Source organism: Pseudorca crassidens, chromosome 1, assembly GCF_039906515.1.
Source record: "Pseudorca crassidens isolate mPseCra1 chromosome 1, mPseCra1.hap1, whole genome shotgun sequence".
NCBI lineage: Eukaryota > Metazoa > Chordata > Mammalia > Artiodactyla > Delphinidae > Pseudorca > Pseudorca crassidens.
In genome coordinates this window covers 73852938-73879099 of record NC_090296.1, presented here as the reverse complement: position 1 = coordinate 73879099, position 26162 = coordinate 73852938, and the positions used below count along the sequence as shown (strand labels likewise).

At 44.1% G+C, this 26162-nt stretch overlaps 1 pseudogene; it reads right to left on the bottom strand.

The window, feature by feature from the left end:
• Positions 1 to 272: 272 nt before the first annotated feature.
• Positions 273 to 22758, bottom strand: LOC137206912 (ras-related protein Rap-1b-like; annotated as a pseudogene).
• Between the last annotated feature and the right edge of the window lie 3404 nt (positions 22759 to 26162).

The following is a 26162-nucleotide window of genomic DNA, read 5'->3' as shown; positions in this document are numbered from 1 at the left end:
CAGGGACTTGTGCCACCTTGCGTTAGATTGAGACAGCAGTGCAGTGGAGCCGGAACAGCACATGGGCCGCATTTTCCTAAGTGGACTGGAGCTCACTCTGTGCTTTCCCTTACAATAAGCTCTATATGCTTCTGTAGTTGATGTTTCCAAATGAGTATGTTTTCCTAAATTTAAAGTCTAAATTTAACAGCTTACGTTCAACATCTGTAAAGTAATTTGCAAGGATAAAGCTGATTCGTTTTACGATATTCTTTTTTTTTACCCCCCTTTGGACTTTCTTTTATTATGCTAAAATAGTGGTACTTTTAGGATTTACATTATTGTACTCTCCAATACAAAGTATGCAGTGTGTTAAAGTATACAGTACACCATTTTCATACATGTACAACAATGGTGGATGAAAAATGTCTCTTAGCAGTAATACTGGATTGTAGCCTCTGGTTTTATCAGCTGCATACTCTAGGACTATTATATAAGTAAAAATCTCCCTTGTGAAACTGGAGAGTGATTAGACTGTGCAAATTGATGTAGTAGCTTTCATCCGCCTCTTAAAGGGTGCCACCACGGAAAGTCCATTTAAGGTGTTGGTAGGTTTAACAAAGTTGGAATGCTGGCACTGTTGAATTGAGCAGCAGTTCTTCAGACCTGGCTCAGAGCTACAATGCATTTAATATATTAAAGCAGCTCACATGAGGACTTTTTGCGGGCCTTCCCAGGCACTGGAGTTTTTCTGCTAATTCGCCGCACTAGGTCATAAAAGATCTCATTAACATTTATTTTTGATTTTGCAGAGGATTCTAAGAATGCACAGTTGTTTCATTGTCTTGCTAAATTTTGACCTTGTTCCTTTCCTACAACTCTTTCATCTTCCAAGTCACACTTATTACCAACCAGAATCATTGGAACATCATCAGTGTCTTTAACTCAAAGAATCTGTTCTCTCGGATCTTGTAAATCATTAAATTTGGACTGTGCTGTGACGGAATAAACTAATGCAAAGCCTTGTCCGTTTTTCAATCCCTCATTGCTATAAATTGTTCCGTTCCTGCAGTATCCAAGATTTCAAGCATACACTGTTGTGCATCTACTTCAACTTGCTTTCTATAAGAATCTTCTATCGTAGGATCATATTCTTCAACAAAAATTCCTTGAACAAATTGTACAGTCAGAGCAGATTTTCCAACTCCTCCCGAGCCAAGAACGACTAGCTTTATACTCACACATGGTGCAAACTTGTAAATTCTAGTACCTCTCGCGCTGTCACCGGGTCCCCGCAGCCAGCGTTGCCTCGTGCTCCCTCCGGCTCGCCGCTACCCGCTGGCGCTGCTCCGGCTGGCTTACACGCCTGACTCTGGGCGAGGTTTGGCGGTGTCGCCTTGACATCAAGCGTTCAGCCTCGGGGCGCGCGGGTGCGCCTGTTTTACTATATTCGTGCTTTAACTCCTAACACAGTAGTTCCTTTTAGAATTCCTGCACTCTGCACATTTGTTTTTTTAAAGTAGACAGAGTATCCAAGAGAATGATGAATAGAGAGGTCCTCTGAGATGATCCCAAGTTTTGGATCGGGAGGAAGATATGTCATGGTTGTGTGTCCTTATTTCTGTCCCAGCCTCTTCAGCAAGAAACCCCCAAATCATGCTTTTTTGGAGTTTCTTTCTGATATTTCTCTTTTCCATTCACCATTCCTGCAATAGGCTCTTATTTGAGGAGGGAAAGTCGGAGGGTGCCCCTTCTCATGAGTTTGAGCAAAGATCTTTTACCTGGACAGTTTCTCCTATAGACTCTGTGATGCTACCACTCAATGTTCGCACTGTCAGTCAGACAGGCCCACTTCATGGGCCATCACCTTCTGCATCTCAAAATTAACACTGTAGCTATGATGATCTGATCTTTTTTGCATGGGCTGTAGGGGAGACTGGTGAGGCAACAACTGTTACTTCCAATCCAGGAATCCACATGATTTTTTAAAAGCTATGGTTGTTGCCAGTGGTAGAATCAGCACTTTCAGGTTCAGTGCTGCTCGTCACAGTCTACACCCCTGCTTTACACGGGTCATACTATCAGGGAATAGTTCCTGGATTGGGAGAGACTTGTCTTCTAGGTGGTCCTAGAATGGCCTGTTATTCTCCTTCTACTGGGATTGTTGTACTCTGTTGAGGGCTTATAAGGATGTCTCCTTTGTCTAGTCATTTCTCCACATCCTACATTCTTGGTTGCAAGGATATTCTTTTGTTTCTAGAATGGCAAATGCTGTCCAGCTGCAGATATGATTTTGGTAAGGCAGTTGGGAAAGTGTGAAGGGGCAAGTTATGTGAGACGAATGAGACAGATAGTGTACATTTTCCACAGTCAGAGGGTTGGACCAACCCTCCACGTGTCATTTAGGGATTTTTTTCAGTAGAACTCTTTTCAGTAGAGCTTCCCCAAACCACATTTGGGGAAGGGTAGAGGGAGGAAATCAGGACCACGGACAGCGTTAATGCTTCTTTTCCTGGGGACCAAAGCCAGGTTGTTCAGAGAGAAGAGAAAATGAATGGGTTGGCATCTGGAGGAAGTGTGGTGGGTGGTCAGGGAGAGATGTATACATAACCTTGTATCTCAATTGTATATTACTCTGAATTACCACTAGGAAAATCTCTCTCTGAATCTCTCTCTTTCCCCCTCTTCCTTTCTTTCTTCCTCTCTCTTTTACTCTCCCTCTCTCTCCTTCCTTCCATTACTTCCTTTCTCCATCCTCAACCTGAAGTTCTTTTACACAAGGGTTGAGTGTAGGGAGATGTGACTATAAAAGAATAGCGTGAGGGAGTTTGGGGAGGTGATGAGACTGTTGAGTATTTCAATATTGGTGGCGGTTACATGAATCTATATGTGTGTTAAAATTCATAGCACTATATACCAAAAGAAGTCATGATGATTTAAAAATAAAAAATTTCTTACCATAGTTCACTGTCGCCACTGTTCCTCAGATGAGGAAACTGGGCTTAAAGAGGCACAAAGTCAGAAAATGGAAGAGCATGGATTCAAACACAGGCTCATCTAATTTTTTTTTTTTTTTTTTTTGCGGTACGCGGGCCTCTCACTGTTGTGGCCTCTCCCGCTGCGGAGCACAGGCGCCGGACGCGCAGGCTCAGCGGCCATGGCTCACGGGCCCAGCCACTCCACGGCATGTGGGATCTTCCCGGACCGGGGCACGAACCCTTGTCCCCTGCATCGGCAGGCGGACTCTCAACCACTGCGCCACCAGGGAAGCCCCAGGCTCATCTAATTTTAAAGTTCAAAATCTTTGCACTCTTTTTTTTTGGGGGGGGGTGCTGTGTTGGGTCTTTGTTGCTGCACGTGGGCTTTCTCTAGTTGCGGCGAGTGGGGGCTACTCTTGGTTGCAGTGCACGGGCTTCTCATTGCGGTGGCTTCTCGTTGCGGAGCACAGGCTCTAGGCGCGCGGGCTTCAGTAGTTGCAGCACGTGGGCTTCTGTAGTTGCGGCATGCGGACTCAGTAGTTGCGGCTCGCAGGCTCAGTAGTTGTGGTGCATGGGCTCAGCAGTTGTGGCTCGTGGGCTCTAGAGCGCAGACTCAGTAGTTGTGGCACACGGGCTTAGTTGCTCCATGGCATGTGGGGTCTTCCTGGACCAGGGATAGAACCTGTGTCCCCTGCGTTGGCAGATGGATTCTTAACCACTGCGCCATCAGGGAAGTCCAAAATCTTTGCACTCTTTATTGCTGCATGCCTTGAATGTTCAAATGAATAGTCCAGAAAGCATAGGCAGGATCTGTTATCCATCACTATAGTTTTGCCTTTTTGGGAATGCCATATAAATGGAATCATACAATGTGTGACTTACTGAGGCTGGCTTCTTAAACTCAACATAATGCCTTTAAGGTTCATCCAAGTTGTTGCATGAGCAATAGTTTGCTTCTGTTTATTGCCGAGTAGTATTGCATTGTATGCATGCATCACAGGTTGTTTATTCATTCACCTGTTGAAAGACATTTGGTTTGTTTCCAGATTTTTATAATTATGAATAGAGCTGCTATAAACATTTGTGTACAGATTTTAGCATGAACTTAAGTTTTCATTTCTAGAAGGTAAACATCTAGGGGTAGGATTCTAGGTCGTATAATAAGTGTATATTTAATTTTGTAAGAAACTGCTAAACTATTTTCTAAAGTGACTGTATTTTGCATTTCCCCCAGCAATGTATGAGAGTTCTAGTTGGTCTGCATCCATGCAAGCCCTTGGTACTTTTGGTACTTTTATTTTTAGCCATTCTAATAGATGTGTAGTGGTAGTTCATTGTGTTTTTAATTTGCAATTTCCTAATGACTAATGAAGTTGACATCTTTTCATGTGCTTATTTTCCACCTGTAAATCCTCTTTGGTGAAGTGTCTATGTCTTTTGTCCATATTTTAATGGAGTTGGGTTTGTCAGTACTTAATATATTCTGGATACAAGTAATTTGTCAGCTTTGTGATTTGTAAATCACACCCAGGGGTCTTTCCTGACTCACTCTGAGGCAAGTTTCCAGCAGGGTGGCAGTTTCTTACAGGGAAAGGTCTTAGAGATGGAGCAGCCCATGGGGTGGGCTCAGGAGCAGGGAGCAGTGGATTATGAGGACAAGGCAAGAGTAAAGTCCTGGGCCTGTCATTCTAATTACAGTAAAAAAATTTTTTTTCTCAAGCAAGCTGGAGTTACACCCTATAAATGTGGTTTTAATGACCTCTTCACCCCACTCATCATAGATCCTTTCCTTGATGATGTTTGAATGGCAAAGCTTTTTATGAATTTAAAGCCTACTCAATATAAATCACTTATTAAAATAAATAGCAATTTTTGGAGAAAACCTTAAATTCCCAAAACTCTGCCTTGACTCTCGTATAAGACTCCAAAAGTCATTATAACAAAGTACCACAAACGAGGTGATTTAAAACAACAGAAATTTATCCTCTCACAGTTCTGGCGGCTAGTCTGAGATCAAGGTGCTGGCAGGATTGGTTCCTCTGAGGGCTATGAGGAAGAATCTGTCCCACACCTCTCCCGTATATTTTGTTTACACCTGTCAATCCTTGGTGTTCCTTGGCTCATAGATGCATCACTCAATCTCTGCCTCTGTCTTCACATGGCCTTCTCCTCGTGTGTCTCTCTCCTCTTCTCTTTTTTTTTTGGCTGTGCCATGTGGCTTGTGGGGTCTTAGTTCCCTGACCAGGGATTGAACCCGGGCCCTTGGCAGTGTAAGTGCTGAGTTCTAACCACTGGACAGCCAGAGAATTCCCTCTTTCCTCTTCTTTTTTTTTAAAAAAATTAATTAACTAATTTGGCTGCATCAGGTCTTTGTTGTGGCGCGTGGGATCTTCACTGCGGTACATGGGCTTCTCTAGTTGCGGCGTGTGGGCTCTATAGCACAGGGGCTCAATAGTTGCGACATGTGGGCTTAGTTGCCCCACGGCATGTGGGATCTTAGTTCCCTGACCAGGGATCAAATCCACGTCCCCTGCATTGGAAGGCGGATTCTTTTTTTTTTTGCAGTACGTGGGCCTCTCACTGCTGTGGCCTCTCCCATTGTGGAGCACAGGCTCTGGACGCGCAGGCCCAGCGGCCATGGCTCACGGGCCCAGCCGCTCTGCGGCATGCGGGATCCTCCCAGACTGGGGCACGAACCCGTGTCCCCTGCATCGGCAGGCGGACTCTCAACCACTGTGCCACCAGGGAAGCCCTGGAAGGTGGATTCTTAACCACTGGACCACCAGGGAAGTCCCCCCTCTCCTCTTCTTATAAGGACAGCTATATGGATTAAGGGCCCATCCTACTCCAGTATGACCTCATCTTAAGTAATTACATTTGCAATGACTCTATTTCCATATAAGGTCACATTCTGTGGTACTGGGGGTTAGGACTTCATTATATAGTTTCTAAAGGATGCAGTACAACCATAACTATTCCGTCATTATACCCACATGCCAAGCCACTACACAGGGTATGACTATGTGAGGGTAAAAGTTGTCAGAGGAGCTGTGGGTGTGGGAGACACAATCACCAGGTTCCTGGGGAAGGAATGAACATTGGGGTGGGGTGGGAAGAGCAGATATTTTCCTGTTGGGCTTTATGACCTCGGCCCCAACAACTGTGACCCCAGGAGGAACTGGCTCTGTAGCACTTCCCTATGTGCTGGCATCAGCTGTACAGAGGCCCTCTTCCCATGAGTTTGAGCAAAGCCCTCTTATCTAGACCGTTTCTCCTTCTGACCCTGTGGTGCTGAGACTCTTATTGCTCTCAGTGTTGGTTAGGCGGGCCCACTCCTTGGACCCTACCCTCTGCATCACAGAATAAACATTGCAGTGATGCTGATGTGCTTATCTTTTTTTGGGAGGTTGGGCCAGCAACTGCTATTTCCGTGTCAGGGGTCCATGTGATGCTTGTTTGGTCTGCAGTGTTGGCCAAGCTAGAGTCAGTGCTTGTCAGCCCCTTGGGGTCCAGTTCATCCTGTGGGTTCAGTCCAGCTCCTTGCAGTCTCCACCAGCCCTACCACTTCTTGGGGGCCAGGCTGGCAGGGTGGGCTGACTGTTCTCCCCATGTCTCCAGTTGTCCAGCTTCCTGGAAAGAAGGGCTGCCCTGTGGATGTGCTGTCCTCAGGATCTGGGGGTCAACAGTGGGTGGGGCCCGAGCTACAGCTCAGTATGTGTGCTGGTTTCCCAAGCAAACATTACCCATAGGGCTTCTGCTCCTTGTATTTCACATTTAAAAACTCTTATTTAATTACATAAATATAAAACAAGAGTTAGGGCGTAAAAATTGTTTATTGTCATTCCAGCATAAGTTCTTTCATTTCTGAGATCCTGCCAAGATTTTTCTTTTTTAAAAAAATTTATGTACATATATCTGTTTTCTACATAGGGTTAGTGTTTATAATCAGATGTTTATGTTTATCATGATTTCTTTATCTTACGTCTACATTGATCAGTGGCAGAGCTGGAAGCCCAGATCTGTGGGCTGACAGGCAGTGGGGAAGATGGAGCTATGGGTCCCTGGTCTGGGCCAGGAGTAGCAGCTCCTTCTTGCACAGGCCAGGCCTATCTTCTTAGGCCTCTTCGGGACCATGGTGAAACCTGTATGAGGGCCCTTTAATGGCAGGCTTCTGAGAGTTAGCTGGAGTTTATGCTCCATTTGCCTTGTATTCGGGTATGTATGGCTGTGAGTGCACTCTTCCATCTCAGATGCTGGCGGGTCCGGCATTCAGAGCATTGCAGTTCACTTGCAGGAGGAAATTTTGGAGAACTTGACCTAACTCAGATTTCTCTTTTGGAAGACTGGAGACACCGTGTCATTTCCAAAGGAAGATGACAGTTGAATTGGGTGACTCTGATGTAGTTCAGGGGCCAGACTCACTCTGACATTCTAGGGGAACTTTCTTCTGGACTGGCATGGCCCTACTTCGTGGTGACTGTTGCAGTTGACAAACCCGTCCTGAAGACTTCCAGGGCTCATCCCTCCCCGCTGTCCTGAGCTCTTGTACTTGGGAAATTTTCCTTTTTCACTTGACAGATGCTTCTCTGGCTGCAGACACATTATTATTATTTTTTAAATTAATCAATCAATCAATTAATTATTTAAATCCTGAGAGCAACAGGAAGGTGCTCTAGGGTTACCTGTTGGTAATGAACATACTCAGATTTGCATTTTTATAAAGTATTATTTATTTATTTATTTTTGGCTGTGTTGGGTCGTCGTTTCTGTGCGAGGGCTTTCTCTAGTTGCGGCAAGCGGGAGCCACTCTCCATCGCGGTGAGCGGGCCTCTCACTATCGCGGCCTCTCTTGTTGCGGAGCACAGGCTCCAGATGCGCAGGCTCAGTAGTTGTGGCTCACGGGCCCAGTTGCTCCGCGGCATGTGGGATCCTCCCAGACCAGGGCTCGAACCCGTGTCCCCTGCATTGGCAGGCAGACTCTCAACCACTGCACCACCAGGGAAGCCCCAGACACATTATTGAGAGGGATGAATGCAAGGTATCAACAGCCCAAGCCTGGGACCGTCTCCAGAAATAGTTATGGAGAGTTTGCTACGGCACATCTATGCCCTGAATTGTACTGGCTGAGGCACAAGGTTTGTGGGAAGAGAAGGGAGAGGAGGAGAAGGAGGGAGGAACAGGAGAAGGAGGAAGAGGTGGTGGTGGAGGAAGAAGGTAAGTCAGTGCTAGTATTACTCTGGATGGTAAATCCTGTTGTGCAGGTGAAAATGTTTTCTTTAATAATTCTTAACACCACACAATGGACAAGGGAATTGGTAGGAAAGATTATTACTTAGCAAGAAGGGAGCCCAGTGCTAGTGTTCATTCAAGCTAGAAAGGCGGAGCTGGACTCCTCCTTGCAGAGCAGAGCAGCTCTGGGGGGAGAGAGGAGAGTCCCACAGACACACTGCAGGCTGCATCCTGATTGAAGTTTGCTGGGGATACAACCAGCAGGGGCTTTGTTGTTCTTGGAGAGCCTTCCTGGGCACAGGCGGGGCCAGGCTCCTGTGGAATGCAGGGACTACCAGGGAGGGCTCTGGCTTTGGGGTTCTCCTGCAGACTGGCCAGGCTTCTGTGGCTAACTGCCATTTAGGACTTCGTTAATCCAGGACACATATGGGGAGATTCGAGTGAAGACACCAGGAGGCTTTGTGTCTGTACTTCCATAAGACTCAGTACCTGGGCCACTCCAGCACACAGAAGGGGGCCCCCAGAATTGCCCTGTGGGTTAGAGAAAGCAGATCCTGAGCAGCAGGCATTCTTCTCTCCTTTCTGTCACGTCATCCTGGTTCTCTCAGCACCCCAGTCAAGATACCCCAGAATCTGGCTAGGGATCCTGGCTCCTCACGGAGTCCTTAGACAGGGGTTTCCTGTCTTCATTCTCTCTCTGGCATAGAACCACAACTCTAGTCCTGTCCCTTCCATCTTCTTCACTTCTCTCCTGGAGCCCTGTACGGCAGGATAGACGGGAGGGTTAGAAGCAGGACGTGGCTATAGAAGGATGGCACCCGGAAGGAGGAGTCCAGTTCCACAGTCCTAGAAACCCATGAACTCAGACATGTTCACTGTACTGGGGACTTCCTGACCCCATCGCCGCCCAGGAGGACGCTGTCTCCCAAGTACTGAGTTGGGAGACGGAGGTGTAGGTATGTGGTTACCTTGTATGCTGATCTTCTCTTCCTGGGATTGCCTGCACAGATTTGGAGGTTATGACTGGGCAAAAGAAAGTGGTTGCAGGTCTTGTCATCCAGGAGTCTGAGCTTCACCTCCCTCAGAGTATGTGACACTGGCTCTGTCACCCTTGTCTTCCCCTAGCCAGCTGCCTGGCGCATCCTCCTGGGTGGAATGAAGGTAGATGGGTAGGCAGGGGGATTGTCCCTGTGGTGTGGGTCAGCTCGACTCTTGTTCGTAGCCGTGAGGGAGGAAGAGCAGGTGGATTGCCAGTCCCAGGGAGAGTGGAGGGAGTGGTGTGGTAGAAGGTCCCCAGGTAGGGCCTAGAGCTTCTCCCCAGTGGGGTGGTGATGACATGGAGTGGAGGGGGCCCCAAGGAAATGGGTTGGCATAGAATGAGAAATGCACAGCTCAGGAGAATGGGTAAAGGAGGGGCTGAGAAGTGAAAGAACGATGGCACCTTCAGTAACATGTCACTGAGGTTGCTGAAAAAGCTGTTCTTCGACCTCCAGCTACTGCCATGTGGATTCTTTCTATTTCGTGTCATGAGCTCCAAGAGTGACCCTAACATGCCTGCAGGGAGGGAGGAGAGAGGCAGGAAAAGGTGCTGGTCTCTGGAGGAGGGACCATTGTGAGCAAAGAGACCCCAGGCCCACTTGTGCCCCAGTGCAGGGCCACCTGAGGAACGCAGATCTTGCTCAGGGCAGAAGCTCCCCCCAGAGATCATAGCCGTTTCAGGAAGGCCCAGGCCCAGGCAGCTACATGGACTGCGAGAGCTCTGCCAGCACCAGGATAAGGAGGCAGAGTTGGCCTGCCTTGACCCGGGCTGCCCTGAATGATGCCCTGGCCTCTGGAAATGGACATGACAAATGAAACTGGCCTGGCTCCTCCCAGTGTGCATTGCTGATCATCCTGAGATGAGCAGGCACAAGAATCCCTGCCTTGGTGTGTATAACTCTGGTTCTTACAGCTCCTCACACGAGAAGAGAGCTATTCAAAGTTTTCTTACCTTCCTTAACAGTGAGCACCTGTCAGCACAAATTTTTTTTTTTTTAAGATTTTATTTTATTTATTTGGCTGCATTGGGTCTTTGCTGCTGCATGTGGGTTTTCTCTAGTTGCAGCGAGAGGGGGCTACTCTTCGTTGTGGTGCGTGGGCTTCTCATTGTGGTAGCTTCTCTTGTTGTGGAGCACAGGCTCTAGGAGCATGGGCTTCAGTAGTTGCGGCACTTGGGCTCGGTAGTTGTGACTTGCAGGTTCTAAAGTGCAGGCTCAGTAGTTATGGCGCACAGGCTTAGTTGCTCTGCGGCACGTGGGATCTTCCTGGACCAGGGATTGAATCCGTGTCTCCTGCATTGGCAGACGGATTCTTAAGCACTGCACCACCAGGGAAGTCCCAGCACAAATTCTTTTTTTTTTTTTAAATTAATTAATTAATTTTTGGCTGCATTGGGTCTTCGTTGCTGCGCATGGGCTTTCTCTAGTTGTGGCAAGTGGGGACTACTCTTGGTTGTGGTGCGCAGGCTTCTTGTTGCAGTGGCTTCTCTTGTTGTGGAGCACAGGCTCTAGGAGCGTGGCCTTCAGTAGTTGTGGCTTGCGGGCTCTAGAGCGCAGGCTCAGTAGCTGTGGTGCATGGGCTTAGTTGCTCCGTGGCATGTGGGGTCTTCCCAGACCAGGGCTCGAACCCATGACCCCTGTATTGGCAGGCGGATTCTTAACCACTGCGGCACCAGGGAAGTCCCCAGTACAAATTCTTGACTTATGAGAAACCCACCACAGGTGGCAACATATTCCTGGTCAGGGATTATTTCCAGATGGGCCTTATAGGGGCGGGAGTGTGGCTTGGACTCAATGCCACTGATAATCTCCTCTGAAACAGAGAATCCAAATCCTCAAACACAGGCTCACTGAACTGTCAGACAGAGCGTTAGGTGAGAAAAATGAGATGAATGATGTGCGACAATCCCCTGCATCCTCACCCTCACCTCTAAAGTAGCTCAGACCTCTCCACGTGTCATTCTGTTGGCTTCCCCTTCTCCAATGCACCCTGTCAGTCCTCATCATACTTTTGAGAACACAGTGGCTAGTCTTGATTCTGAGTTGTTGTGAAACATTTCTTCATCCCCATCCTGACGTCCACATGAGAGCAAGGCCAGAGAAGGACCATGAATCAGAATCATGGATATTTTGAGGAAAGGTAGAGAGGAACTTCCAAAGCCATTTTCCTGTTCTTCCTCCACCCAAGACTTCCCGTCCCTGGGACACTGTCATCATCTGCAGGGAAAGGGTATGACTCTTCCAGATAGAGGTTCCCCCCCTGGAACACTTGCAATGGGATCTTGCAGGGTCAATTTAGGGTCCTCTTTGATTCAGCTTAGTAAGTTAAGAGTACCCAGAGGACAGAAAAGTTCCACCCTGGACTCACCAGCTCTAGCTTCAGGAGGCAAGAGAAAGAGCAGTAGAAGGAGTAGGACCTGCATTTTCCCAGGGATGCTGCCCATTGTAAGCTGCTTCTGTCACTCCCTCCCTCGCTCCTGCTTTTATAACTCCAGAATTAAAAGAAAAAGGGAGGGTAAACAACAAGGTCCTACTGTATAGCACAGGGAACTATATTCAATATCCCGTGATACACCATAATGGAAAAGAATATAAAGAAGAATGTCTCTGTGTGTGTAACTGAGTCACTTTGCTGTAAGCAGAGATTGCCACAAACTGCACTTCAATTAAAGAAAAATAAGAGTGTTAAAAAAAAAAAAGGAGGGAGGACTGCAAACCACAGAAACAACATAATCACATCTTTGCCTTTCACTCTGGCCTGGCTGTTTTCCTCATCAAAAATTCTCTCAACTATCCTCTCTGCTCTGCTGGTATTGAAGCTTCAGTCAGAGCCCAAGAGTCCTGACTCCTCGGATGAGGCATTCACTTTCTCATCTAATGAAACTCTCTTGAGCCAGAGAAGTAACACAAATGGAGGGGAGGTGGGGATTTTTAGATGCTGTAAGAATCTAAATAAGGATGAGCAAACTTTTTTCTGTAAATAGCCAGATAGTAAGTATTTTTAGCTTTGCAAGCCATACTGTCTCTCTGGCAACTATTCCACTCTGTTGTCATAGCACAAAAGCAGTCATACACAATATGTAAACAAGCAAGTGTGACTGTGTTCTAGAAGATCCATCCTTCCTTCAGTCCAAAGATTCAGTAGAAGAATAGAATGTGGCAGTGAGAGAAGGAAGGAAAAAGGGAGAATTTGTTGACTGCCCACAATATGTTTGGCACTGATAGGACTTAACACACATCATCTCATTTAATCTTTTTAACAGTCCTTTTGGGTTAATAGTATTATACAAAATTATGGAACACACAACTGAAGCTCAGAATGTCACATAGCAGCAAGATCTAACATTTAATATGTCAGATTCTGAAACTCATATTTTCCATTTCACTAATCTGAATAATGAGAAATGGGAGTTGAAGGGTTAGTCCAATGACTGGGGAAAGGAATGCAATGTATGAAGGAAAACGTGTGTTCTCTAGGGGTTGCTGGGGTTTCCGCTTGTGCACTGAGGGTCATTTTTAGTTGCATAATAAAATGATACCTGCACCTGCATCATTTGAGTTGTTACTCTGGGCTTTCATTATTTTATTTGACACTGAGAAAGGGAAAAACTGTTCTCAATTAGACGATAACATGCCATTGATTACAAGATTCATTACTGTTGTAAAGAGGTTAAGATGTGAAATATTGTGCATCTTGGAATCAATGAAATATGGTATACTATAGGTGGAAGCTTTGTCCCATTCACCCTAACATCAACCCTGAGAAATATTATTGTTTCCATTGTACAGAAGAGGAAACTGAGGCTCAGAGAATTTGAGTCACTTGACAAGATTTCATAGCCATGACTCCAATCACATGATCTTTCCATATAACATCTGGCTTTCCTGGACTGTAAAAATAAATCAAAAGAAGGATCAAGGATATCAAGAAGGATCTAGAGAGGATTTCTTCACCAGTTCCCATAATTTTATAAGATACAATTTTTATAATAAATCCCTTATTGTACATCACTCATAGTGCTTCTGCTTCCCTAATTGAACTCTAAATAATAGAGATATTTGTTTTGAAGAGGACGCAGGGAAACCTAAACTTAGCTTTTGAAAATTGGCCCGGGTTATCTATTAGTTCTCTAATTTGATAAATTTAAAGGTACTACTTACCCTGTTGTAAGTGGTTAAAAATATTAGTTATAAGTTGTAAATGCTTATTTATGGCAAACAGCAGCAAATCTGTTACTTAAATTATTACCTACTGTAGATATCTGTAATCAATGGGAAGACTTTAGATGACCAAGTACTCTCTTCAATAGAACATATTAGTGGAAATAAGGAGTATAATGGGGTTGATTGATTGATTCTGAGAGTTCTCCCCAGAGTCAGGATTGGAACCTTGCTCTCCCAACTGCCAGGCCAGTACTCTCCAAGATGTAACCCCTAAGAGCAGCAAGAGGGTTTAAGTTCACCTAGCCAACTTCTTCACCAGCAGCTTGCATCCCAACATCCCTGGCCAAGTGGCCATGACTACTCAGATGGCAATGTGGACAGAAAGTACATAGAATTCAACCTCTTCCCTTTTCTGCCCTACATATAAAACCACATGCACAAAGAAAATACATACCGTATGATAGTTCATATAATGCTTAAAGACAGCTGTCATGCACAGCTGCTTTGTTGCAACCCAGGGAAATTCCACTGTAAGTTAAGTCCCTTCACCCCTGACCCTGGTTAGTTCTTCATTTGTTCCCCATGAGATAGCTGGTAGTCTATTCACCACACAAGACCCTATCCTCTGTGAACTGTACTCAGAGCCTGGGGCTGGGATCCTCTGTGGACCAGGTTCTCCTGAATTCTGTCCAGCCAGTGCTGAGATAACCAGATAAGGCAATGAAGCAAAGAAGCTCAATGGGAGAAGGGCCCATTCTGTGTCCCAGAGGGAAGCTTAAGTAAAGATCAGGTCCAAGAGTGAGCTAAGGGACCCATCTTCCTAACGCAGCCACCATTCTTCTCAGACAGTGAGTTTTGAACAAAGGGTCGATGAGGGAGTCACAGGCCTGTGGTGTCATCCTTATCTTGAGACTGTTTTATGTTTCCTTTAGGAAGAAATGTGACCTTTATCAGCTCTCCAAAACAGCTGATTGAGAGGATGGAGAAAAGAATACTTCTGTCCAAGTCAGAAACTTCCACGGCCTTGATGAGGCTCGTGATGAGAAAGGGATGAAATTGGAGCAACCAACATCCCTATCTGGGTTTCATTTCATTCTAAGTTACTCCCAGGATTCCCCACAGTTCAAGAAGGAGTCTAGAGAAGGCTGGCCACTCCCACCCTGCAGTTTGTTAAATGCAAATTGTTAGGCTAGTCAGTACTTCCCCAGTCTCCACCAGGACTAAAAATTCCCTCAAAACAAGGGAACGAGGGCAGCCTTATTTCTTTTACTCTAAAAAAGTGGCAGGTAGGAATGTCATTGCACACATTCAGATGGTAGGAAAACCCATATGATGTATTTGCTTGAAGGCAATTAGAATCTGAGTCTAAATGCTCATCTAGCTGGACGGGGCAGAAACACGATCCCTTTCATGACTACAAGCTGCTGCCTGTGCAGAATCAAACTGGAATCAAAGAGGCCCACGTGGTCTGGACAAATGGAGAAACGTCTCTGCTATTTGAGCTGTCAGGGTTACTGCTGCCTCCACTTGGTCCAAGACGACCTAGACTTTTCAACCTTAGAGAGGTCTTGGCTGAGAGGCCACATGTAGAGTGTGTGATTTTTTGCTGAGCAAGGACCGCCCTGTGCTGGGCTCACCTCACCAGACACTCCCAGCAGCCATCCCTCCAAGGTCTTGCACTGCTATGCAGCACTGCCTGGGAGCTGAGTGTGAGTTCCAGCTCTGTGCAGGTGCCATCCTGCCCCAAACACACAGCACCATGTTCTTCTGTGGCACGGGGTCCATACTCTGGGATCATGTAACTCTCAGAAGCACGCCTTTTCACATCTTGTTGTGCAGAAATCATGCAGTGGCACAATCTCCTTGTGACTTGGGGCACTTTTCCAAAGGAAGAGCGATGATGTCACACAGCTTCTGATTTAGAGCAGAAAAAAACCCTAAGACATACTAAGGACCTGGCTCCTTGATTGAAAAAGACAAAAAGGAAAATACAGAAACAAAACAAAAATAGCATTTAAAAAAGTTGTCCAGCCACATACATGTTCAGTGTAAGTATAACATTTATTTTGAGGAAATGGTTCTGTGGCTTGAAACAGGTTTAAGAATCTTTGTTGCAGACCCTCATCCTCCTTTGAGTGATGAGGGAGACAAAGTCCCAGGAGGCTGTAGTGACCGACGGGAGGCACCACAGAGTTAGGACAGAGCCTGGACTGAGCCAGTCTCCCTGACAGCCAAGCCAGCAAGAGGCCTTCCATGTTTCTTTCTTTCTTATTTTTTTTTTAAAAGATTTTATTTATTTAAAATTTATTTTATTGAAAAATAGTTGATTTACAATGTTTTATTAATTTCTACTGTATAGCAAAGTGATTCAGTTTTATATATATATACATATATGTATATATTCTTCCACTCTCTCTCTCTCTATGTGTATATATATATATATATATATATATATATACACACACACACATACACATTTTTTTCATATTCTTTTCCATTATGGTTTATCACAGGATACTGAATATAGTTCCCTGTGCTATACAGTAGGACCTTGTTGTTCATCCATTCTATATGTAATAGTTTGTATCTGCTAATCCCAAACTTCCAGTCCATCCCTCCCCCACTACCCTTCCCCTTGGCAGCCACAAGTCTGTTCTCTATGTTTGTAAGTCTGTTTCTGTTTCATAGATAAGTTCGTTTGTGTCATATTTTAGATTCCACATATAAGTGATATCATATGGTATTTGTTTTTCTCTGTCTGACTTACCTCACTTAGTAAGATAATCTCTAGGTCCATCCATCCATGTTGCTGCAAATGGAATTATTTCATTCTTTTTTTAATGACTGAGTAGTATTCCTTTGTATATATGTACCACACCTTCTTTATCCATTCATCTGTTGATGGACATTTTGGTTGTTTCCATATCTTGGCTATTGTAAATAGTCCTTCAGTGAACATTGGGGTGCATGCATCCTTTTGAATTATGGTTTTCTCCAGATATATGCCCAGGAATGGGGTTTCAGGGTTATATGGCAACTCTATTTTTAGTTTTTTGGGGAACCTCCATACTGTTTTCCATAGTGGCTGCACCAATATACATTCCCACCAACAGTGTCAGAGGGGTTCCTTTTTCTCTACACCCTCTCCAGCATTTGCTATTTGTAGACTTCTTAATAATGGCCGTTCTGACCAGTATGAGGTGGTACCTCACTGCAGTTTTGATTTGCATTTCTCTAATAATTAGTGATGTTGAGCCCTTTTTCATTGCCTGTAACCATCTTTCTTTTCTTTTTTTTTTAAAATAAATTTATTTATTTATTTATTTTTGGCTGCATTGGGTCTTCATTGCTGTATGCAGGCTTTCTCTAGTTGTGGTGAGCGGGGGCTACTCTTCGTTGTGGTGCTCAGGCTTCTCACTGCGGTGGCTTCTCTTGTTGCGGAGCACAGGCTCTAGGTGCACAGGCTTCAGTAGTTGCAGCACGCGGGCTTCAGTAGTTGTGGCACGCAGGCTCTAGAGCACAGGCTCAGTAGTTGTGGTGCACGGGCTTAGTTGCTTCACAGCATGTGGGATCTTCCCGGACCAGGGCTTGAACCCATGTCCCCTGCATTGGCAGGCAGATTCTTAACCACTGTGCCACCACGGAAGCCCATATTTTCTTTTTTTAAAATATTTATTTATTTGGCTCTGCTGGGTCTTAGTTGTGGCACCCGGGATATTTGTTGCCATGTGTGAGATCTTCGTTGCAGCATGCAGGATCTTTAGTTGGGGCATGCAGGGCCTTTAGATGTGGCATGTGGGATCTTTTAGTTGTGTCATGCGGGCTCTTAGTTGTGGCATGCGAGATCTAGTTCCCTGACCAGGAATTGAACCCGGGCCCCCTGCATTGGGAGCACAGAGTCTTAACCATTGGTCCACCAGGGAAGTCCCTGCCCATCTTTCAATGTGTTATTTTTTGTTGTTGTTGTGTTGTATGAGCTGTTTGTATGTTTTGGAAATTAAGCCCCTTTTCGGTTGCATCATTTGCAAATATTTCCTCCCAGTCTGTGGTTTGTCTTTTCATTTGTTATGGTTTCCTTTGCTGTACAAAAGCTTTTAAGTTTGATTAGGTCCCATTTGTTTTTTGTTTTTTTTTTTTTGCTTTTATTTCTATTGCCTTGGGAGACTGACCTAAGAACATTTTGGGTCGATTCATGTCAGAGAATGATTTGCCTATGTTCTCTTCTAAGAGTTTTATGGTGTCATGTCATATATGTAAGTCTTTAAGTCATTTTTAAAATAAATATTTACAAATGTTATATCCTCTTATTGGATTGACCCCTTTATTGTTTTTTTTAAAATTTATTTATTTATTTATTTGGTTGTGCTGGGTCTTAGTTGTGGCAGGCAGGCTCCTTAGTTGTGGCTCATGGGCTCCTTAGTTGTGGCTCACTGGCTCCTTAGTTGCAGCATGTGGGCTCCTTAGTAGTGGCATGCAAACTCTTAGTTGTGGCATGAATGTGGGATCTAGTTTCCTGACCAGGGATCGAATCTGGGCTCCCTGCATTGGGAGCACAGAGTCATAGCCACGGCGCCACCAAGGAAGTCCCAAGTCTTTAAGTCATTTTGAGTTTACTGTTGTTTATGGTGTGAAGGTGTCTTCCATGTTTTCTAACCCCTGCCTTTGTGAGTATTTCCTGGCATCCCTGAACAAGACTTGAGCCTCTAATCAGACACCTACCTCCCCAGAGAGAAAACCTCTGGGCTCCTGTGGCAGGCATTCTCTGACAAGTATTCAAAACACTGTCCTGGTGAGCTGGTCTGTCTGCTCATGGGCATATTTGGATGGAAGCAGGTACGCACCTTAAACATGCTGATTCCTTCAAATTTTCTTGTCCATAGACATATCCTCCATCTCCTACCTTCAAGGAAACGATCCTTCCCTTGTTTAAAGATCTCTGTAATGGAAATAAAAAAATAAAATAAAACATCTCTGTAATGACCACCAAGGAAATGCCTCTACTCATCAAATGCCTCTCCCACCACCCCTTCTTCCCTCAAGACTCATAAGAAGAGACAGGTCCCAGGGTGGCTAGGGAGGGAATTGCCCAAAGGACTCAAGTTCTTGCTAATTTGTTTCAAGAATGTGTATTGGGATGACTCTGCCTTCCCTGCCCACCACCGTACTTCTGCCAGTACCACTCCTTGTAGACTTGCAGACCTTCCAGTGTTTATTTCCTGTCTGGGTAGCCCACACAATACTGCTATAAACTTTCCTCTGAGAAATGCTTTTGCTGCATTCCATAGTTTTTGGATCATTGTCCTTTCATTTTCAGTGTCTCATGGCATTTTAAAATTTCCTCTTTGATTTCTTCAGTGACTCATTTGTTGTTTATAGCATATTGTGTAGCCTCCATGTGTTTGCATTTTTTGCAGTTTTTTTCCTTGTAATTGATATCTAGTCTCATAGTGTTGTGGTTGGAAATGATGCTTGAAATGGTTTCTGTTTCCTTAAATTAACTGACACTTGTTTTTTGGCCTAGCATGTGATATATCCTGGGGAATTTTCCATGTGCAGTTGAAAAGAATGTGTATTCTGCTGCTTTTGGATGAAACGATCTATCTATCTGTCTATGAAGTTCATCTGATTTAATGTGTTATTTAAGGCCAGTGTTTCCTTATTTATTTTCTGTCTGGACGATTTGTCCATTGATGTAAGTGGGGTGTTAAACTCCCCTACTATTGTGCTACTATCGATTTCTCCCTTTATGTTTGTTAATATTTGCTTTATGTACTTAGGTGCTCCTATGTTGGGTGCATATATATTTACAATTGTTATATCTTCTTGGATTGATCCCATGATCATTAAGTAATGTCCTTATTTATCTCTTTGTTTTAAAGTCTGTTTTATAAGTAGTGTTTATTTTAAAGTCTATTACATCTGATATGAGTATTGCTATCCTGGCTTTCTTTTTGTTTCATTGGCTTGGAGTACTTTTTCTATCCCCTCACTTTCAATCTGTGCGTATCTTTAGAGTTGAAGTGAGTCTCTTGTAGGTAGCATATAGATGGATCTTGTTTTTCTATCCATTCAGCCACTCTGTGTCTTTTGATTGGAGCATTTAGTCCATTTATGTTTAAAGTAGTTATTGATAGGTATGTACTTATTGCCATTTTGTTCATTGTTTTTGGGTTTTTTTCATGTTTCTTTTTTGCTCCTTTCTTCTTTTACTCCCTTCCCTTGTGATTTGATGACTGTCTTTAGTGTTATCTTTGGATTCTTTTCTTTTTTTGTGTGTGTCTATCTATTATAGATCTTTGATGTGTGTCTCTTTTTTTTGTGTGTATCTATTATTGATCTTTGATGTGTGGTTACCATCAAGCTTATATCTGTCTATCTGTCTATCTATCTATCTATCTATGGTTATTTTAAGGTGCTGGTCTCTTAAGTTCGAACACATTTTTACAACCTGCATTTTTACTGTCCTCCCGTATTTATTTTTGACATCTTTTTGTTTTGTGTATCCCTTAACTACTTATTGTGGATAGAGATGATTTTACTACTTTTGTCTTTTAGCCTTCCTACTAGCTTTATAAGTGGTTGATTTACTACCTTTACTGTATATTTACCTTTACTAATGAGACTTTTCCTCTTGTAATTTTCATACTTCTAGTTGTGGCCTTTTCTTTTCAACTTAGAGTAGTCCCTTTAACATTTGTTATAAAGCTGGCTTTGTGATACTGGAGTCTTAGCTTTTTGTTTGTCCGTAAAACTTTAGATTTCTCCATCAAATATGAATGATAACCTGCTCGGTAGAGTATTCTTGGTTGTATGTTTTTCCCTTTCATCACTTTAAATATATCATGCCACTCCCTTCTGGCTTGCAAAGTTTCTGTTGAAAAGTCAGTGGATAGCTGGGAGTTCCCCTTGTTGCTTTTCCTTTGCTACTTTTAATATTAATATAAAACTAATATTTAGTTATTGGCATTTTAATTACAGTGTGTCTTGGTGTGGTCAACTTTGTGTTGATCCTGTTTGAGACTGCCTGTGCTTCCTGCACATGGATATGTGTTTCATTTCTCAGGTTAGGAAAATTTTCAGCTATTATGTCTTCAAATATGTTCTCTGGTCTTTTTTCTCTCTCTTTTCTTTCTGCGATCCCTATACTGTGAATGTTAGTATGCTTGATGTTGTCCCAGTGTTCTCTTAAACTATCCTCATTGAAAAAATTCCTTTATCTTTTTTTCTGTTCTGGTTGAGTGATATTCACTATTCTCTCTTCCAGTTTGCTGATCTGCTCCTTTGTATCATCTAATCTGCTGTTGATTCCTTCTACCGTGTTTTAAAATTTCAGTTATTGTGTTCTTTAGTTCTATTTGGTTCTTTTTTACATTTTCTAACTCTTTGTTTTATATATTACATAGAGCTCTTTGATTGTGATATGTTGCAGTGATTTTTTTCCAAGTTGTTGTCTGTATTTTGACTTTTCTTACACTTTTTTGACATACAAACTTAAAAAAATTGTATTTTACATATCAAAATTTATTTATCAATCTCTTCTTTTAATGTTCCTGGATTTAGCTAGAAGGGCTTTCTCTACTCTAACTTTATAAAGGTATTTATTGACATTTATTTATTACTATGTTTTTACTTCATACGTTTGTGTCTGTTATCTATTTTGAGTCTGTTCTGGCGGTTTACGTGATATATGACTCCAGTTTAACAAATGACTAACTAATTGCTCCAATATCATTTATTAAAAAGTCCATCTTTTCCCCAGTGATTTGTAATGCCACCTTAGTATAAACTGCATTTCCATATGTAGTTGGGTATGCTTGTGAATTTTCTATTCTGTTTAATTGGTCTCTCTGTCTACTCAGGAGTGGACATTACACTGTTTTCAGAAAAGAAGTTTTATAGGATGTTTGTAATATCTGACTAGCTATTCTTTCATGCTTATTTTCCACATAAATTTAAGAAAGTATCTAGAACTTGTATAACACTAGGAGAAAAAAATAATATTTTTATTGGACACATTAAAATTTTATATTGACTTTGGGAGAATCAGTGCCTTTTTGGTATAGATCCACCCTATTCAAGAATTAAGAATATCCTGCTATTTCTCAGGTCCGTTTTTGTATTTTTCAGGAGTACTTTAATGTTTTGCTTGAATAGGTTTTTCACAGTTCTGATTAAGTTTTTCTTAAGAATCTTATGTTTTTTGTTGCTACTGCAACAGATATTTCTTTACAGTTCGTATCTTCAAACTGGTTGTTCTTTATATATGTGAAGGCTATGGAGTTCCTTCTAATTTTGAAACAATCTCAAGAATAAAGAAAAGTTGCAATTATAATACAAAAAACTTTTGTTTTCCTGAACTATTTGAGACTAAAGTTACTGACATGGTACTCCATCAACTTCCCAAATACTTTAGAGTGTAATCCCTACAAACAAGGACACTCTTACATAACCACAGTCCAATGATCAAACCTAGGGAATTAACATTGATGCCACCAATACCATCTAATCCTCAGACAGTGAGAAACCTGGCTCACTAGCCTTAATATGTTTACATATTTGATTAATCCCCACAGAGATTTATATAACAGATCTCTCACTCATCTTCTCCAAGTGTGTTCCCTGCTGCCCACAGCCAGGCTCTGGTGATCCACTTTAGGCAGCCCCCTTGTGCCACCCACCTGACCCTATTTGGCCTGCTCTGACAAATCCCACCAGGTCATTCACTTCCGATGGGCCCAGGGATGGTTTGTTTTGGTCCAGTGAACATCAAGCCCAGGACTTTCATTCAAAATTGTGGGATAAGAAAAACTCTTTGTTGCAGAATATTTACATTTAAAGAGGCGATTCTAAGCACTTTAAAAATACAACACTGAAATGGTGACAACATAGGAAATGAGGTTGCCATTTGGGGTACTTGGGTGTGTCCAGGTCTATCCGCCCCTAAAGCAAGTCCAGCCTCTACCTCACAATGGCACCAAGCAGACTCCCTCCCCGAAGTTCTTACCATCCTGTTCTCTTACCACAGATTCTAGGTCTAGTCCAGCAACTGTCAGCTTCTCAAGGGCAAGAGCTGTGTCTTTCATATCCCTGGACCTAGCCTTTAAAATATTTATTCATGATTTCATCACAATGAAAAAACAGCCAAAAATGGAGAAATGGAGATATTCTTGATTCAGTCACTGAGGGGCTTCTGGGGATCCAGCCCCTCTGCTGGTGTAATAGGGAAGAACCCTTGTATTCTATTAAGTTAGTCACTAAAGGGATGTTACCTGTAAAGCTTTAATTATACATAATGGCCTATGTCTGGGGATTCTGCCTCTCAGGAAATGAGCATTAAGCTAAAATACCTTTGTTTAGCTCACCGGAAACATCCTGACCAGGCCCACCTGTGAAAGATTGCAGAACGGAAGATATTAACACATCCCCTCCAGAGGCTGACTGGAACCAAGAAATGCTTGACTTCACTCCCTCCCGTTTTAGTATAAAAGAAACCTGAATTCTAACTCAGGCCAGATGGGTCTTTGGGACATGAGTCCACCATCTTCTCAGTTTGCTGGCTTTTCAACTAAACTTGCTATTCCTTGCCTCAACAACTCATCTCTATATTTATTGGCCTGTTGTGCAGTGAGCAGTATGAGCTTGGACTCGGTAACACTGGCTGCATCACAGCCTTCACTTTGTTGTTCTTTCTTCTTACTTTGTGACTCGGCAGTGGGAATACAAGTGTGGTGCAGTGCCATTCTCACCTAACCCATGGCAGAGAATGTGGATGACCACATTGCATGCTGACACCCTGCTCGGGGGAGCACCAGTGTGGGAGGTCTGTGTGGGCACTGAGCCTCCCCTACTTCCTTCCCCTGTGTTTTGTGTCTGGAAAGACAGCAGCTCTGACATGGGCAGAACTTTGGGGATGTTGCAGCCACTCCTGCTGCTGATGGCCTTTCTTCTTTCCCCCGGGCTGGAATAGGTGAGTGACAGTCCCTATTCCTGAGCCCATCTCACTTAACCCCCTGTACTCTAACCCTTCTGCCCAGCTCAAATTTCTGAACCTCAGCTCCCTTCCCAAACCCAGACTAACAAGTTCGATGCTGCATAGACACTCAGCAAAGATGGATGGCAGGAAGGAAGGGTGTTCACTAAAAGCTCTCGTGGGTCTTAGCCTCTCTCTTACCACTGGGAAAGTGCGTTGTGCATTTGGCAGAGGATGTGAAGCTACAAAACACAAGGAATTAAAATCCCTCACTCCATCCCAGGAAAGGGCAACTCAGACAAACAGTCTGCAGTATGGGAGTTGTCAGTGGACCCAGCTTAAGAACCAGTGAAATTTCTCAGTGCCCTCTACCCCTCACTCCTGCCCAGGAGCAGAGCTCAGGGTGCGATTGTTCAGAAGTGGCTAGATGACAGCACCCAAAGCTCTCTGCGTGCCTTGACTCTGCCCCAGTCCCCAAGCAGCCCATTTTCTGCCCAATCTCCCCTGCCTCCCAGGCCCTCGACTGCCCCACTGCCTTTGGCAGTGCCATTCCCCCATCCTTGTGGCCTTGAATCCCACCTGCACTATCCCCACCAAACCTTAGCCAAAAGCTAATTGGAGGCTATTCACTCTTGCAGGCAAAAAATCATTTACTGAGATCCTAGGTTGTGTTAGGCCCTAGGACAGGAGGATTTCAGAAGATCCAACTCTATATGCTCCTAATGCAAACTCAGGTTAATTTCACGACATTGCTGAGAAAGCTCCCAGGAGCTCTGCCCTCATGTCATTGAAGAGCACAGGGAACAGTGTCACTCAGCCCCAGGACCATGTGTCACCTCAGTTTGCCCTCAGCTGCAGCCCTGCCTTGTGTCACCTGCCTGTCACAGCTCCTGGTCTGTATCTCCCGTGACTCCATGCTCCCCACACCCCTACTCTGCTCTCTGTGCAGCTCAATCATTGTCACCTTGGGGACCCACAACATCAAGAGGCAGGAGAGGACACAACAACAACAGGGTCAAGTTTTTTTCCATGTAGAAAAAATGTGTCCTTATAGGACACCATAGAGACATTTATTGTCCTTGCACCACTTATTGAGAAGAAAAAAGAAAATAGTCTTTCCCCTAATTTCTGCCGTGAAACTTCCATCATAAATCAAGTGTTCATATATGTATGTATCAGTGTCCAAATGTGTGTGGGATCTCTACTTCTTATCCAGTAGTCTATGTCTCTATGCCCCCATCAATACCACACTGTCTTCATTACTATGACTTTATTTGCTAAAGCAAGACCTCCCATCTTCTTCTCATTCTTCATGACTACTTGGCTAATGTTCGCCATTGTTTTTTCCACATCTATTTAGAACCAATTAAGTTCTGTTAAGTAACTCTTGGGTGCAATGAATCTGTAGATCAGTTTTTGGAGAATTGACATTTGAAAAGTATTTTCTCTTCCAAATTTGAACATGGAATATCTTTATGTTTAGGTCTTCTTAGTGTCTCTTAATACAATTCAGTAGTTTTCACCAGAGGTCATGCACATCTTTTTTTAGATTTATGTTTAGTTATTTGATACTTTTCATGATTTAAATGTTAACGTTTTCAAAATTTCATTTTAAATTAATGTGTTATGTTACATCAATTGTGTTTTGAATGAAAAGCCACTCATCCTAGGATAAACCCAAATTAAAATGATATAACATTTTTGCTTATTGACTGATTTGACTTACATCAATATTCAAATAACATTAGCCTGTAATGTTCATTTCCCATATTGGTTTTTTTTTTCTGTTTTTAAAATCTTTTTGAAGGCACGGAAGATGGCGAAAGAAGGCACGGAAGATGGTGGAAGAGCAAGACACGGAGATCACCTTCCTCCCCACAGATACACCAGAAATACATCTACACGTGGAACAACTCCTACAGAACACCTACTGAACGCTGGCAGAAGACCTCAGATCTCCCAAAAGGCAAGAACCCCCCCACGTACCTGGGTAGGGCAAAAGAAAAAACAGACAAAAGGATAGGGACAGGACCTGCACCAGTGGGAGGGAGCTGTGAAGGAGGAAAGGTTTCCACACACTAGAAGCCCCTTCGCAAGCAGAGGCTGGGGGTGGCGGAGCGGGGAAGCTTCGGAGCCACAGAGGAGAGCGCAGCAACAGGGGTGCGGAGGGCAAAGCAGGGAGATTCCCGCACAGAGGATTGGTGCCGACCAGCACTCACCAGCCCGAGAGGCTTGTCTGCTCACCCACCAGGACGGGCGTGGGCTGGGAGCTGAGGCTTGGGCTTCGGTTGGATGCAGGGAGAGGAGTGGGGTTGGCGGCGTGAACACAGCCTGAAGGGGCCTAGTACACCACAGCTAGCCAGGAGGGAGTCCGGGAAAAAGTCTGGAGCTGCCGAAGAGACAAGAGACGTTTTCTTGCCTTGTTGTTTCCTGGTGCGCGAGGAGAGGGGATTAAGAGCGCTGCTTAAAGGAGTTCCAGAGGGCTTCCCTGGTGGCGCAGTGGTTGAGAGTCCGCCTGCCGATGCAGGGGACATGGGTTTGTGCCCTGGTCCGGGAGGATCCCACATGCCACGGAGCGGCTGGGCCCGTGAGCCATGGCTGCTGAGCCTACGTGTCTGGAGCCTGTGCTCCGCAACGGGAGAGGCCACAACAGTGATAGGCCTGCGTACCGCAAAAAAAAAAAAAGGAGCTCCAGAGACGGGTGTGAGCCGTGGCTATCAGCACAGATCCCAGAGATGGGCATGAGACGCTAAGGCTGCTGCTGCCGCCACCAAGAAGCCTGTGTGCAAGCACAGGTCACTCTCC